General features: G+C 34.8%; 1 long non-coding RNA gene across 2 annotated transcripts; it reads right to left on the minus strand.

Annotated features, from left to right (window-relative positions):
• Nucleotides 1–3,341: 3,341 nt before the first annotated feature.
• Nucleotides 3,342–6,252, minus strand: LOC141282537 (uncharacterized). Of its 2 annotated transcripts, XR_012337262.1 has the most exons (5): nucleotides 5,960–6,252; nucleotides 4,423–4,478; nucleotides 4,217–4,280; nucleotides 3,868–3,929; nucleotides 3,342–3,708 (listed from the first exon to the last, which is right to left on the minus strand). It is a non-coding gene; the product is annotated as an uncharacterized lncRNA (long non-coding RNA). The 2 variants fall into 2 exon arrangements; XR_012337261.1 differs by lacking the exon at nucleotides 5,960–6,252 and having other exon boundaries at nucleotides 4,423–4,722.
• Nucleotides 6,253–14,616: the final 8,364 nt, after the last annotated feature.

A 14,616-nucleotide genomic window follows, 5' to 3' on the forward strand; every position in this document is an offset into this window, starting at 1 on the left:
ATAAATTATGTGTTTGTTGAAATATTACATACATAGAAAATATTTCAGTATAAACTTAATAGCCCAGATACATTCAATAGGCTAATGGCACTTTATGCCTCTACAAACATATTCTTAACATTAAAATATGCTTCTCCCCTTCCCTTATTTTATTAGGGAAAAATTTCTGAGCTTAACTTTTCCTGACACTACTTTTCACTTATTGACATAGGCTACCATTAATCAGGAAAACTAAAAACAATTATCAAAACATTAAATAGAAACAATTATATGCATATCAATTGTTAAATTAATATATTTTTATTACAACAAACGTGAAATGTGAAAGCCAATATGTGGAAAATATGCCATTTGTCAGCCAAAATCGGACCAAATCCGCATATCCACAGCCTAGCCGAATCTGGCAACTTTTGCTGGGCCAGTGCTGGCTTAATGCTGGTAAGCCGCAGCCAGAACACAGCCGTGTGCGCCGACACTCAGCCGGATCTGGCCCGAATGCACTGGCTACCTGGGTAACAAACACTAAACAATGGTTGGAGTTTAGAGATTTTCTTAATGTTTATAGTGGTGTCATTATTATTTACAGTTTATAGTCAGGAGTATTACTCCAGTCAACTATTTAGGGGGGCAGACTCTGTGTTGTGTAAGTTAGACTGTATGATTTACCGTTGTTGGAATATTTACACTTAAATGACAACACATGCAATTTGTATGGTCCATGTTGTTTGATGGCCATTTTCTCATTAAATAACAATCTCTCAAACGTTCTTTAGTAAAATCACTACCAGTTGAATCTGTCGTAGCCTATGATGCTTTCACGTCATGCATTTTGCTGATTATTGTTCGGATCTACGTTCACGCAACGTAAATAACGTAAAAACGAATTCCGTTACTAATTCAGTTTATATTGAGTTCTGTGTTTTCAAGTGGATTAATAATTTGGTGGGGCACTGCCCATAGACTGTATAAAACAGGCAGAGCCCCACCTGCCCATATACTGTAGACAAGTTACTGTTGGTTATTTATAAGTTGTTTTATAATTTTCCGCTTGAAACATTATGCTGCTTGCATGGCATCAAGGTAACTTGGCTTAGGCAGCATGCACACTAAAGCTTTTAAACGCGGCTGAAAACGCCTGGAGGACGCCGAATGCCAGCTGTTTTTTCAGCCAAGCGCTTTGGTTGCTGTGATACTTGAGCTGTGAGCCGGTTGGTTGTTGTGATATTTGTCCCGCCCTTCAACCACTGTGATTGGACGGCCGTGTGAGAACTTACATTGACGAGCTGAGCTTTTCACCCAAAGTTGAATATTTTTCACCCACAGTGCGGAAAAAAATGGACAGCTGCTGGCTGTTTTGAAAAAAGCTGCGCTTCCATTGGGAAAAAAACATACGCCAGCCACGGGGTTAAACATTTTGTTGTGCACGCCCCCAGTTTTATGTACATTCTATGTTTTGCCCACCCTGTTTTATAAAGGCCCACCCACTTGAATATTTCTGGCTTCGCCAGTGCTGTAACCCATAAATCACAACTTCAAAACCACGACTCATGACTCTGAACTGGGAGTACATTGATCTAGTACGAGTTCATGGGTGAGAAGTCACGGGTTTGACTGCCGTTCCAGTGCACTTTCACAGGTAGAAGGTTGTAAAAACAAGGGTTACAGGCTGCCTGGAAAGCATACTTCCAGTTCAGAGTCGTAAGTCGTGGTTTTTAAAGTCGTAATTCACGTGCTCAAAAACCTGCCTGGAATGCAGCGTTAAATTGTATATACACGGGAGAACGCTTGGACTTTTAACACACTTGGACTTTTAGATTGTTTTAGGTTCGGTTTTTATATTGTTTTCTTTTAACAGTCTTGAGTTTTTGTGTGTTGTTTTAAGTTACTTGTGTTTGTAAATACACTAATTTAAGTTGATTACACTTGTTTGTCTGATCATTTTAACTCTTTTTATCTCACACAGTAAAATCTGACCCCTTTTATCTACTGTATTTTGTGACTCAACCGATAGGGCTGATTGTTACAAGGTAAGACTTGTTTTTGCATTTAGCAAAAGAGTTTTATTTAGTTTGTTAGTCTTAGTTAAATGATGTGCTCTATCACATCATTTAAAAGTCTTTATTGTGTGTTTATTAAGTGTTTATTGGCGGTTGTCATGACAAGATTAGTGAAGGGAGGTCTCAGTATGTTTTGTGTTGATATTATCTTGTTTTAGTTTATATGTTGCTGGAGTTGCACTTAAATAAGAACAACAGCATTTAAAAAGCATTTTAAACAACCTTTTAAGTTTTAGTTTTTTCGTTTGTATTACTTCCATATTGTTGTCTGTAAGTGTACATGCGTGTTATCTTAGTATGATTTGTACAGATTGGTGGAGTATGTACACATATAATGTGGTTTCATAGATTCATTTTTTGAGAATCGCCTTCTTGTACGATTAAATTTTGCGTCAAGCCGACAAAAAACACAAATTTTTCTTGCATTCATCTGTTAATATATTGAGTTTTTTTTTGGAAAATATTAATTTTTAAAGCATTTTTTGTAACACTTTATTTTATGGTGTCTTTGTTACACATGCTACATGTAATTATTATAGTAATAACAGTTAATTTTGCATAATTACATGCAACTAACCCTAAACCAGACCCTAATCCTATAGTAAGTACATGTTGTTAATGATTATTACTTAGTAATTATATGTATAATTACACTGTAACAGTGATGCCGTAAAATTAAGTGTGATTGCATTTTTTTATAATTTTCCTTTACTGATTTATTATTAAAATTTTCCTTTCCACGGGCATTTCTAATTTAATGTCTGTTTGCAAAAGTTTTGCCTACACTGTTAACGATTTCCCTGTATTTTTACAGTACGGTACTGGCAGCACGGTTGCCAGTAAGTTACTGTATTTTGGTTTTACAGTACTGTACTGTAATAACATTTTACAGTACACAAACTAGTACTGTATAGTTACAAAGCAGTACTGTACTGTAATTTTACAATATTTTATTACAGTAGTCTATTTTTACAGTAATTTACTGTAATGTCTATATTGACCCATAAATACTATTTATTACTTATTACAGTTAATACAATAATATTATATATAATAGCTAGATATTTAGGTTTAAATCTATAGTTATTAATATTGTAAAAATGCTAAATTAAAACATAATGAATTAAAAGGCAATCCAAGCAATGTATGTATCAAAATTTTATTAAAAAAAAACATTTAATTGAAACAAAACATATTTAAAACAAGATTTTAAACAATAATAAACATATAAACAAGTTAAATAAAATAAAATCAATAAGTATAAACAAGTTTGGAGACCCCTGCTGTAACATATTTAACTCTGGCAAATAGAACACTGTTCCATAGTTTGAAGTTTTCAGTTTAAAGTCCATCATCGACTAAAAGGTAACATTTCACTGTGGTAAAAAGAACACTGGCCCATAGTTTTAAATATTCTACTTGAATTTCATTGAACACTAAAAATAAATTAAATATTAAACTGTGGCAGACAGACCACAGTGGCCTTTACTTTGAAGTCGTCCATTCGAACTCAATCAGGGACTGCATGAAGCTGTTCACAGGGGGGTTAATGGCCACAGCTTTTCTCTGCACCAAGTTCCTTGTCTTTTTGCTTGCTCCTTGTCTGGATGTGCACTTTTTCCCATCTTTGGAATTAATTCTATCCAGAAACCTGTTAGAAATATCATAAACATTAAGTCAACAAATATAAGATAGAAAAAGATTCTTAAAAAACTAAACTCAGCCTTGAATTTACTCCTATTCTGAAACCTTTTGCTCTTATTCTACTGTTCCACACCTAATTACATTAAAATACAGAAGATTCACTTACCTCTGAACAAACTCTTTCCTCAATGGACAGCATTCACCTGGATCCTGTCATGATTGAATGTCCTGAACAGAAAGAACAATTGTTACTGATTTGGACACAACTTTTTATTCTGAAAACAAAATCTTTTGTCAATAAAGTCCAGGGACACCTCTGCTAAATAAATACAATTATTAAATTAAATTTCTTATAACCAAAGTCCGAATATTTCTGTTTGTATATTTCTACATGGGAAACTAAGACAATTGTGTACATGTTGTGTATGGTCGTGTTACAGTGTTGTGTGTGGGAATTGTGAATGAGTGTATACATGGGTATTTAAAGAAGCTGTAGTGGTAAAGTACAAACTTACCGAACATAATGTGCTTGGTGTGTGTCTGGTATCACCCGTTGTGCCTCCACATCTGCCTTAACTCCTGAAAAGTGCAATGACACTCAGGTAAACTACAAATAAAAAGTGATTAGCCACATTCCTGTGTACTTTTACATGTGACGTGAAAGCATTTAATATTGCAGTCGAAAAAATACATGACTTGTAACTGTACTTCATGTACTTGCCTGTGCCTTTAAAGATGATCCATCTTACCCAATCCAGCTTACAAGCAATGGTAAGACTGTAAAAAAGACAAATGTTACAAAATCTGTTAGCCATAGAAATAAGTAGACATTGTGAAAGAAATGGTAAAAGAAAATTTAGTAACACTTTACTACAATAGTTTATTCCTTAACATTTGGTAATGCCTTAGCTAATATGAACTAACAATGAACAATATATTTTACAACATTAATAATATTTGATAATGTTCATTGTGCAGAGACAAAGTGATTGATTTAAAAATGTATTAATTATCATGCTATGCTAACAAAGAAAACCTTTCTGTAAGTGTTTAGTCAGTTGTAAAACAAATATATATATATTAGTTGTTATATTATATATTATATATAAATATGTAAATAAGTCTTTTTTTATTATTATTCTATAACATCTTGTCTACAGAAAATCTCAGAAAATGTCTCGTTTAGTGCAGAAAATAGCGATTTATAGTGACAAGGTAAAAAGACTGTCCCTTTAATGTTTTACCCGGACGGCTGCGGTGTAACACTATTTCACGCAAAGTTTTTTAACTAAGTTAGTAGCTAGCTGCTCACTTTAAAGATAAACATGATCGCCTAAATCTGAGCAATTCTGGTGATGCCAGTTTCCTACACGATGTTATTATGGACTATTTTACATCCAGAGATGAAGGATCAGATGACAGAGACGAGAAGACAAAGGTACGTAAATGCGGAGCCCATTCTCTTTTCGTGCATTGATTTGATGTGTTTTGGAAACTTATATATACTGCATGTAATGCATCTGAAGTGGTGGAAACAATATGCCATAAAAATGTATTGGACAACTTACTGGACGTGAAAAACGCTTTAGAGAAGATATTCTCTGCTTTTGCTGATACCGTAATATAATAACAACAACAATAAGCGCGGCAATCCCTTACGTTCATCTGATATTAAGATGAGCCCAGGTCTGAATTATATTTGGTCGAAGTTAAAGCTGCGATGAGTTCGATGCATGTATCCAGTTAAATATGAGGTTTCTTGTTTTCACTTCTGTGGAGGAGGACTGCGGTACTACAGTATGCTGTGTACGGCGTTTCAAGTCCTGTCTGTTTACAACCACGAGTCAGCCTTGCCAAACAGTCGAACTTAATACTTTTCTCTGACGGTAACTGAACGGATGAAACGCCGAGATAAACGACCATTATGCTGGGACCGCAAGACCGCGCTGGCGGGTTGTCTTTGTCCATTTCGTTAAAAATAGTTTCATTGTCACCACACTTTCAACACAATATAAACTCACCAAAACCCTCATAATTTAGTTAAAACAACCCTATATTCATTAAAAAAGGTGTAAAGCGAGTTAAAGCAGCGGTAGACATCTGTGTGTAACGTTAGCTTACTTTCTGAGGGAGATTGAAAATTGTGGTGACCGTTTTTCTCTCTCATTGCACGTTTAAAACAATATTGTGACAAACTATTGACAACATTCTTAAACTAAAAATTAAGTTTTCATGAAACAGAAATATTTCAAACTTACCGAACTGCCAGAAATCAATCGTCCTCCTTCAGCTGCAGCCAGGAGTTGTGCTGTCTGTGTGATTTGACTCTGGCGCACTTTCTCTGATTATTGCAAGTACACCTGGCACATTACAGCAATGGCTACAGCAAGGTTACATCAAGACCAAAATATACTGTAAAATTTTCCCGCTCAAACAAATTTACCCAGAATGCATTATGAACTGCAGTACTGTACTGTAATGTACACATACAGTATAGTACTGTGGATTTTTACAGTAATGTACTGCTAAATCTACAGCGACATCTAACAGTGTAGCTTTTTTAGCTATATTATCAGAAACTGTGATAGTATTATTGCAACTGTCCAGTCAAATCAAATCTGTCATTTGACTTTAAAGTGACATGCTTTTAAATTATTTTTCATTAATAATTTGGTTACATAAAGACAATAAGAACGCCATGCATGTTGTTGTTGACGTTGTTGTTGACGTTGTTGTTGTTGTTGACAAAGAAAATGTTAATCAGCATATATTCAGGAAAAATATTTAGCAAATTTTTGGTAGGGGGCGGTATGGGACCTTGATAATGGATGGGGGGTTGCTGGCCCAAAAAAGTTTGAGAACAACTGATTTGCATCAAAAATGTAATCTACTAATTTTTTTACTGAATAAAACACATGACAAAGGCACATCCAAAATATGACACTAAATAAGTCAGTTTGCAGGATGTTAAGTTCACTTCTGCCAGCAGCCTCTATCATGGGAGTTGACAGTCATTGGAGCGTTTGCAAAGGGAGTTCGATGTTAATTATGTCCTGGCAGCAGAATATATGTTAGATGTATTTTTCAGTTGTTGATTTGCATCTTTATCGCTATAGGAATACGAATCAGTAAGGTGTGTATATATTGTGCAAGGTCATCTGTTTTCTATTATAGGAAGTTAACCTCTTGAAAAGCACCCCCATTCTGGCCCGAAACCATGAAAATACCTACTTTCACTAAAAGGGCTGTTTTTACTAAACCATTTATAGTATAAGCATAACTGTGGTATCATTAGATAGAAGACACTTTGAGCTTCGTTTTCCATGTTTCAAAATTATTTTAAGATTAAAAAAAAAAAAAGTTAGAGAGGCTGAAGTACATTGTAATAAAATTTTTTTTGCATAACATCTTTTTTAACACTAAAAATCTTAATGATAAATATATGTGTGAAACCTATAAATGCAATGAGGCCAAAGCCACAAGTCTAAAGAAGTTATATTTCACATTTGAAGTCAATAGACCCAAAAATGAGGTTCTTGCAAGAGTTTTTGTAAGACTAGTGCATTTTCTAAGTGCCAGTCAGCCACAAAATAAAAGTCTTTTGTTTACATGCATACACGTTCGTTCTTTTTATTGTTTATCCTTATATAAGCGTATAAAATGCCGTATCCACACCAGGAAATAAAGCTTCACACAAAGATCGTTGAATTTGTGTTCTAATTGGCTACACGTTCTGTCTATCAATATTTTCCATGAAGTCATTGGAGGAACGCGCGAGTCAGATGACGTCACGATATTAGACAGCGCTGTTTGGATATTATGTATTATACCCCCGCCTACTTGTACAATCATGTTTGAGCGCTGGTTTTGAACGCGAGTGTGCTCTCATATACAAGTGTTACGATGTAAATAGTCCTCAGATTGTATATTATAATCTATTACAAGACGTGCATCTGAAATCTGATGTAAACAATGGAAAATATATCCATATTTCACGGATTATACGCATTTGTGGACAAAACTGGTCATTGGATGTACTTTGTTGGAGAGTTTTTATGGGTTATTCACACATTTGAAACAGACTGGATTCGATTTGCGTTCCTTATACCAGCACAAAGGTAAGGAGTCAGTTTATATTATGCATGTTGTTATCTGGACTTCTGTAATAAAATACTATATTTATGATACTAGAGCAATTTAATCTCAAAACGGACACCATACACTGACGCTAAACCCTTAGACCTTTTAAACGATGTATAGTAGTGTTATTATTATTGTTGTTTGTACACAGTAGGCTATATATATATATTGTTAGCAGCATTAAAAAAAACTGACGTCCTTCCGTCCGCGAGCTAGTGCGCGTCGAGAGGTTAATGAGTGTGGAGCAGAGAAATACAGTTGGATGTTAGATACATTCTTCGATGAACAAAATCTAAAAACAGATAGAGTTTGATTAAATACTTAAAATAAGTATTTAATAAGTGAAATCACCATATTGTGTAACAGTCTTTGTGGGTGTGGTCTTTACTAAACCTGTAGCTGGCACTGTTCAAATTTTCATATCCTCCAATGCTGTCCACCAATAATAAAAACCCAGAGAAATAATGATGTGACAATACATAACTACAGCAAAAACTAAATGTTATCATCCATTGGTCTTGACTGTAATGTAGTTATTGACTGTAAGATTTTTCTCTTCATCACCATTCCAATCAGGGAGTTGTTGATTTAGCTCAAAGGCAAATACATACAATTAATCGTCACTAACTATATATATATATATATATATATATATATATATATATATATATATATATATATAATTTCCTAGCTATTCTGCAATCCATGTATCAGATATAATTCAGTCATGGCACTGCCATACCTTACATCAATGATGATAAATAATAGTGAGGTTCTGCCACATTTAAATTCAGCTATAGCAGATTTAGGCTGTTCATAATTCAAAGTAATTGTGTCACCTCGGAAGACTCAATTCATATGGATTATTAACACTCATGGGTCGACTGCGGCACAACCTTTTCTTTTATTAATCACTGGTCAAAGAGACTTAAATTATTCTGCTGATTCTGGATATACAGATATGATTTAAAGTATACATCATTCAAAACTGTAAAGTGTCTGGTTTTTATTGTGTCCGCTCCCAGTAAAAACAAAATGTTGTCCTTTCGCAAAATTAAGAAATGAAACATGATGCATGTTCTGTTCTCTCCCTTGGTGAAGTCCTTTCAGAAACGCATCACAAAATAAACTATAACTTAGCCAATACTTGTCAGACAAACAAAAGATTTATTTCTACATAATGCTTGTAATGTCTGCTTGTAATTCTTTTCCTGCCATTCCTGACGAGCTTTTACTGTAATCTGTAATTACGCTATTATCCAATAGATGGCTAAATTACCCAATTTATAAAAAACTGAAGCAAAAACTAATTTATTAAACATACACAGAGTTTAAAATGTCATTATTCATTCTGAATCTGATCTCTAACAAAATCCCTTACAAAAATTCAATTATTAAAGCGTTTTGCCAAAATAAACTACCCATTTTAACTCTTTCACCGCCAGCGTTATTTAAAAAAAGTTGCCAGCCAGCCCCAGCGTTTTTCATGATTTTCACCAAAGTTCAATGCCTTCCCAAAAATGTTCTTCTTTAAATATAAAAACATACAATATACCAAATGAAAGAACAGACCCTGTGCTTTCAAAAAAAAGTGGTTCTTTTGTAATCAAGTTTTGAATATGGGTAGGTTTCTGCAAAAACACCACATTTTGAGCAAAAAGCAGAGATAATTCCATTTTTGTGACGGACTTTTCATAGATATCCCTTTTCATAGAGCGATCTTTAAAACAGACACGGACATGCAGCCGCTTGCCATAGGGCAATACTTCCGGGTTTAAAAAGTTGCAGAAGGGCACCACCTGGTGGATAATAGCGGTATTGCGGAAAGACGGAAAATCTCGTCATTGGCAGGGAAGCGTTTTCTCTTAATTGACGAGATATCTCGTCAATGGCGGCGAAAGAGTTAAGGAGCCTGATAAGTGAAATCAGGTGTCTAATATAAGGAGACATCTAAAACTTTTTGTGAGGGGAGGCCCAAGACTGGAATTGAGAACCACTGGTCTAGAGAAACTGAACTCTGCGATAAACCACAGTTAACATATGTTTTAATGGTGGGCAAGCACTTTTTTACACAGGACCATTTGGTTTTGGATTTAGTTTTCCCTTTTATAATAAAACCTTAATAAAAATAAACTGCATGTTGTGTTTACTTGTGTTATCTTTGTATAATATTTACATTTATTTCATGATCTGAAACTGCAAATACTGCATGCCAATGTTAATTGGCATTTTAGAAGTTTCTCAAAGTTGATTGTTCACAACGTGACGTCGTAGAGCATATTAGATATTCTGGGACTGGTGGCAGCTTGTCTCAGGATAGAGCATGCTTATTATATATTGGTAAATATGGTTACTTGTTGATTGCTTTTTAAAAAAACTATGGTTTTAAATAATTTTGGTTTGTTTGTTTATTTTTTGGAGAAGGAGATTTTGACAGTTAAATAAGCATCTTGAAAAGGTTTCCTTTTAAATTTAGGCCTATGTAAAATCAGGTAAAGTATAAATTGTTATAGGGTTTTAAAATGCAGTTGGTTTATTCATTTTCTAACAGTAGATTTGACTTCAATGCTTTTGAGAACCTCAGCACTGGCTGTTAAAAACCACACTTTGACAGAACAGCAATGTGTGTGCAGTAAGAATAGCACCTAAATAATTGAAAGTTTACAACTACCAAACAAAGACACTTTGCCTCCTGGGCCACAAATGGAAAAAGCTAACAGTGGGCTTGGTTTTTCTAAGTGCTGTGACACCATGGCCTTTAAGAAAACACTAGAAATTGGGTTTGAAGAAGAGGGGTTTGCTAAAAGCCCTGTAATTGCACCTTTCTTACTGAGAGCCTCGTGGACAGAAGGTTCATTGACAAGACACAAGCTCTTACCAGGCTGCAGAAAATTCCATTATCATTACATAACTGATACACTCACAATATTGCTGACAAGCAGGAGAACGACAGAGATGCACAAACAAGAGGTGCAAAGAGACCAAAAATGAAAGAAAGAATATGATTCTGTGGATAAAAAAAGAAGGAGAAAAACATGATAAACCCAAAGATGAGAGAGAGAGAGGGGAGGAAAAGAAAAACCACTGGCATTGCTGATATGCACTGTCAGTGGTACCCAATGACATAGTATTTGTTTATCCTACTGTGGAACGCAATGGGTACACTGTAAAAAGTAATTTGTTGACTTTACTTAAAAAAACTTAGGAAACCGATTGCCTCAAATTTTTAAAGTAAAGTTTACAATCAATTTTTAAGTTGTTGTAGCTGAAAAGAAATGTGTAAGGAAAACTCATATCATGGTAGTACACTTGAGTACAGTTAACGCAAAATCATTAGTTATTTTGACTAAAACAATGTTAGTCCAGACAACTCATATCATGGTAGTACACTCGAGTACAGTTAACACAAAAATCATTAGTTATTATGACTTAAAAAATGATAGTCCAGATAACTAATATCATTGTAGTAAACTAGAGTACAGTTAATGCAAAATCATTAGTTATTATGACTAAAAAATGTTAGTCCAGACAACTTATGTCATGGTAGTACAGTGAACTCAAAAATCATTAGCTCCTTTCACTAAGGAAATATCAGTTCAGAAAACAAAGTTATGCTCAGTTAGCATTACTCATTAAGGCAAGTTATCCTTACAAGGCTAAGTGTTCACAATACTAAGGAAATCTTAGGAAACCGATTGCCTTAAAATATTTGAGTAAACTTTACCCAAATATTTTAAGTTGTTGAAACAAAGAGAGACAACAGTTTGAATGAATCACTGAAACACTTTATTTGATCAAAACAGATCAATACAGTGAACTGCACATTCAATACAAAATGTTCAACTAAAGCCTATGAAGGCTGTAAACACATTCAAATACTAAAAACACCTGCTTTTATTTTTTTTTAATTAAAAGCAATCTAAGATCTTTAGTGCCTCTCTGTGTGTGAGAGAGTAAGAATGAGTGAAAGAGTGAGAGAGACACACTTCACTTGATCGAAATAGATCAATACATTGAACTGGAGAGAAAGAGCTCCATCAAAACATATCAATACAGTGAACTGTACATCTAAAACAAAAGGCTCAACGAAGGCTGTAAAACACTTTCGAATATGGAAACACCTCCATAAATTAAATGAAAATAGGGCTGCATGATAAATCGCATGTGAATGTCACGCACATCTTGTCAGTAATGCCGGTTTCTTGATTAGTAATAAAGCGCCATCAGCTGCTTTCATATGGAGCGGCATTTACTACACAGAGCCGTAGTTCACTGACAAGCTGGGCCATATCGCAGGCGATATACGTCCGCGATAATTAATGTGAAATTGCCCCGATTGTCAGTGAACTACGGCTCTGTGTAGTAAATGCTGCTCCATATGAAAGCAGCTGATGGCGATTTATTACTAATCAAGGAACCGGCATTACTGACGAGATGCGCGTGACAATCATATGCGATTTATCGTGCAGCCCTAAATGAAAAGCAATCTGAAGAGAGGGAGAGACACTTCAATTGATCAAAACAGATCAATACAGTGAACTGCGGATCTAAAACAAAAGGCTCAACAAAAGCCTATGAAGGCTGTAAAACATTTCAAACATTGAAACACCTCCATAAATGTGCGTGTGTGTGTGTGTGTTTGTAAAACAAAGAACTTCACTACTCACTGCACAGAAGATTTTTGAGTGATTGAATTTTGGGCCTTAAAGTCTTGTGACCCAGTGAGAGTAGAACTCTTTGGATAAAGTCCATCGTGTTCTTAATCTGTTCCGGGTTTTTCAAATTCAGGGCATAAATAAGCCCGAACAGTTGGCAAAATGCAGCTGGAAGATTTTCCAGATGATCCATGACAATCGTGCCCTCTAGAATAAGAGCAGTTGCTGAAGACTCCAGATTCAGCGAGTCAGGAAGAGGTGGGGTACCTTCAGGGATTACAGTTAGGATCCCAATGGAGGTGTTGGCAAGGTCCGGTTCATCACAGTCCTAAAAACACAATTACATGAGATATTACACAATTTCACATTGACATACAACCTTGCATTTAGGTAGAAAACACACAACAGCCACTTTAGAAAAGAGGTTGATAGGTAGTCATTCTTACACTGGTCATTTGCACTGTAAAAAATGTATATTTTAAAAAATTGTGGAAACTGAAGTTAAGTATTGACTCAACATAATTGCTTTCAAATAATTCTCCACAAACAAAAAAATTAATTGTGGCAATTAAAACTTAATGTATAGGGGTAAAACAAAAACATATATTCACAGAACATATTCAACTCTGCTCAGCCAATTTATCGTGTCAAATGAAAAAACTAAGTCGACTGAACGTAGTTTGAGCCAGAAAGCGTATGGGCATGCACCTGAAAATAATTGGCTTCAGTGTTTTTAAATGTGGGTGCACGGGAGTTGATGATCGACATTTTCCACAATAAAGTTATGGTAAGTTAAAATTAGTGAAAATCTGAAAAATTACAGAATACAAATAAAAATCATATTGCCGAGCCAGATTTTGTTTGTTTGTCATAAAACAGATATGTTTTCTCCTCAGTGTAACGCACTGAGCTAACAACGCTTCATTTAGTGAGGAAATAGCAAGGCCACTACAACTTTCACAGTGAGTAGATTACATTTATATTTATTATATAATATATTTGTGTGAAAATCTATTAGCTTTTTCGAGATTTATGCACGGTTTGTTATTAAGAGCCGCTGAGCCGTATGACGCCCACACGTGCACACTACATGAAAGGCTGTTTGCGAACCTGCCCTTTTCTAGAGATAAAATGTCATGTTTTTTAATTAATTAATATATTACAAGTGTAGGGGAATCTGTAGTTGACCTGGACATCACGAAGCGGGCGCATTGTTTACATGTATTAAACTACATGCAGCACTGCGCAGACAAATCAACCTATTACATCAGTTAGGCGAGAGCCTTTCAAAAGCTGATCACTCTCGCGTTACATTGATCTCATGTGCCAATCGATCTGCGCAGCGCATGCTGTCGTCATCTTGCAACAGGAAATCCACGAGGGGTAGATATGAAAGCGACGCTCTCTGTGTCAGCTGATGTTTATATTCCTTGACTCAACGGCTCGAGTCTCAAATAAGTGCACGGACACAGACCAAAACGGACGAGATGTTTAAATAATCAACGCGTTGACGGTACTGTAAGTAATCGAGTTCAAAACCAACACGAAGTAGCGCTTAGTATACAGGTTTGCTTGAACAATGCAAATCCCTTAGAAAATTAACCATAGTTTTACTGTTGTTTGTGTTGGATAACCATATAATCACACATTTACTAAAGTCTCACTACAGGAAACATAGTTTAACTAAGATATTTTCAGTGAAACTATAATAAAGTAATGAAAAATTCCCAATACCAAAATAACTGTATTTCTATAAATCTGTATTTTCTTTTTTCATAATGTTGAACAGCAAAATAGCTAAGAGCAGCAGTTTTTCAAAATGTTCAGAAGTGTAAACTTGGAGGATATTCTGTATTGATCTGGTTTTATTTGTTTTATTTTATAGTGTTTTGACAATTTTTAAAATATTTGTAAGATGTTTAAAGAAGTAGTTTCATAAGCTCTTACTTGGTGTGAGAATGTTAAATTCAAGTGAAATTGTGTGAATTTTAAGGTATTACAAATAAATAAAAAATGAATAAAATGTTACAAAATAGTTTTTCTTTTTCTATTACGACAACGAGAAATAAACAAATCAGCATGGTTCCTTACCAATATAATTTAACCAGATTGGGTAAATT

The sequence above is a fragment of the Paramisgurnus dabryanus genome, chromosome 9 (genome assembly GCF_030506205.2).
Source record: "Paramisgurnus dabryanus chromosome 9, PD_genome_1.1, whole genome shotgun sequence".
NCBI classification, from domain to species: Eukaryota; Metazoa; Chordata; class Actinopteri; order Cypriniformes; family Cobitidae; genus Paramisgurnus; species Paramisgurnus dabryanus.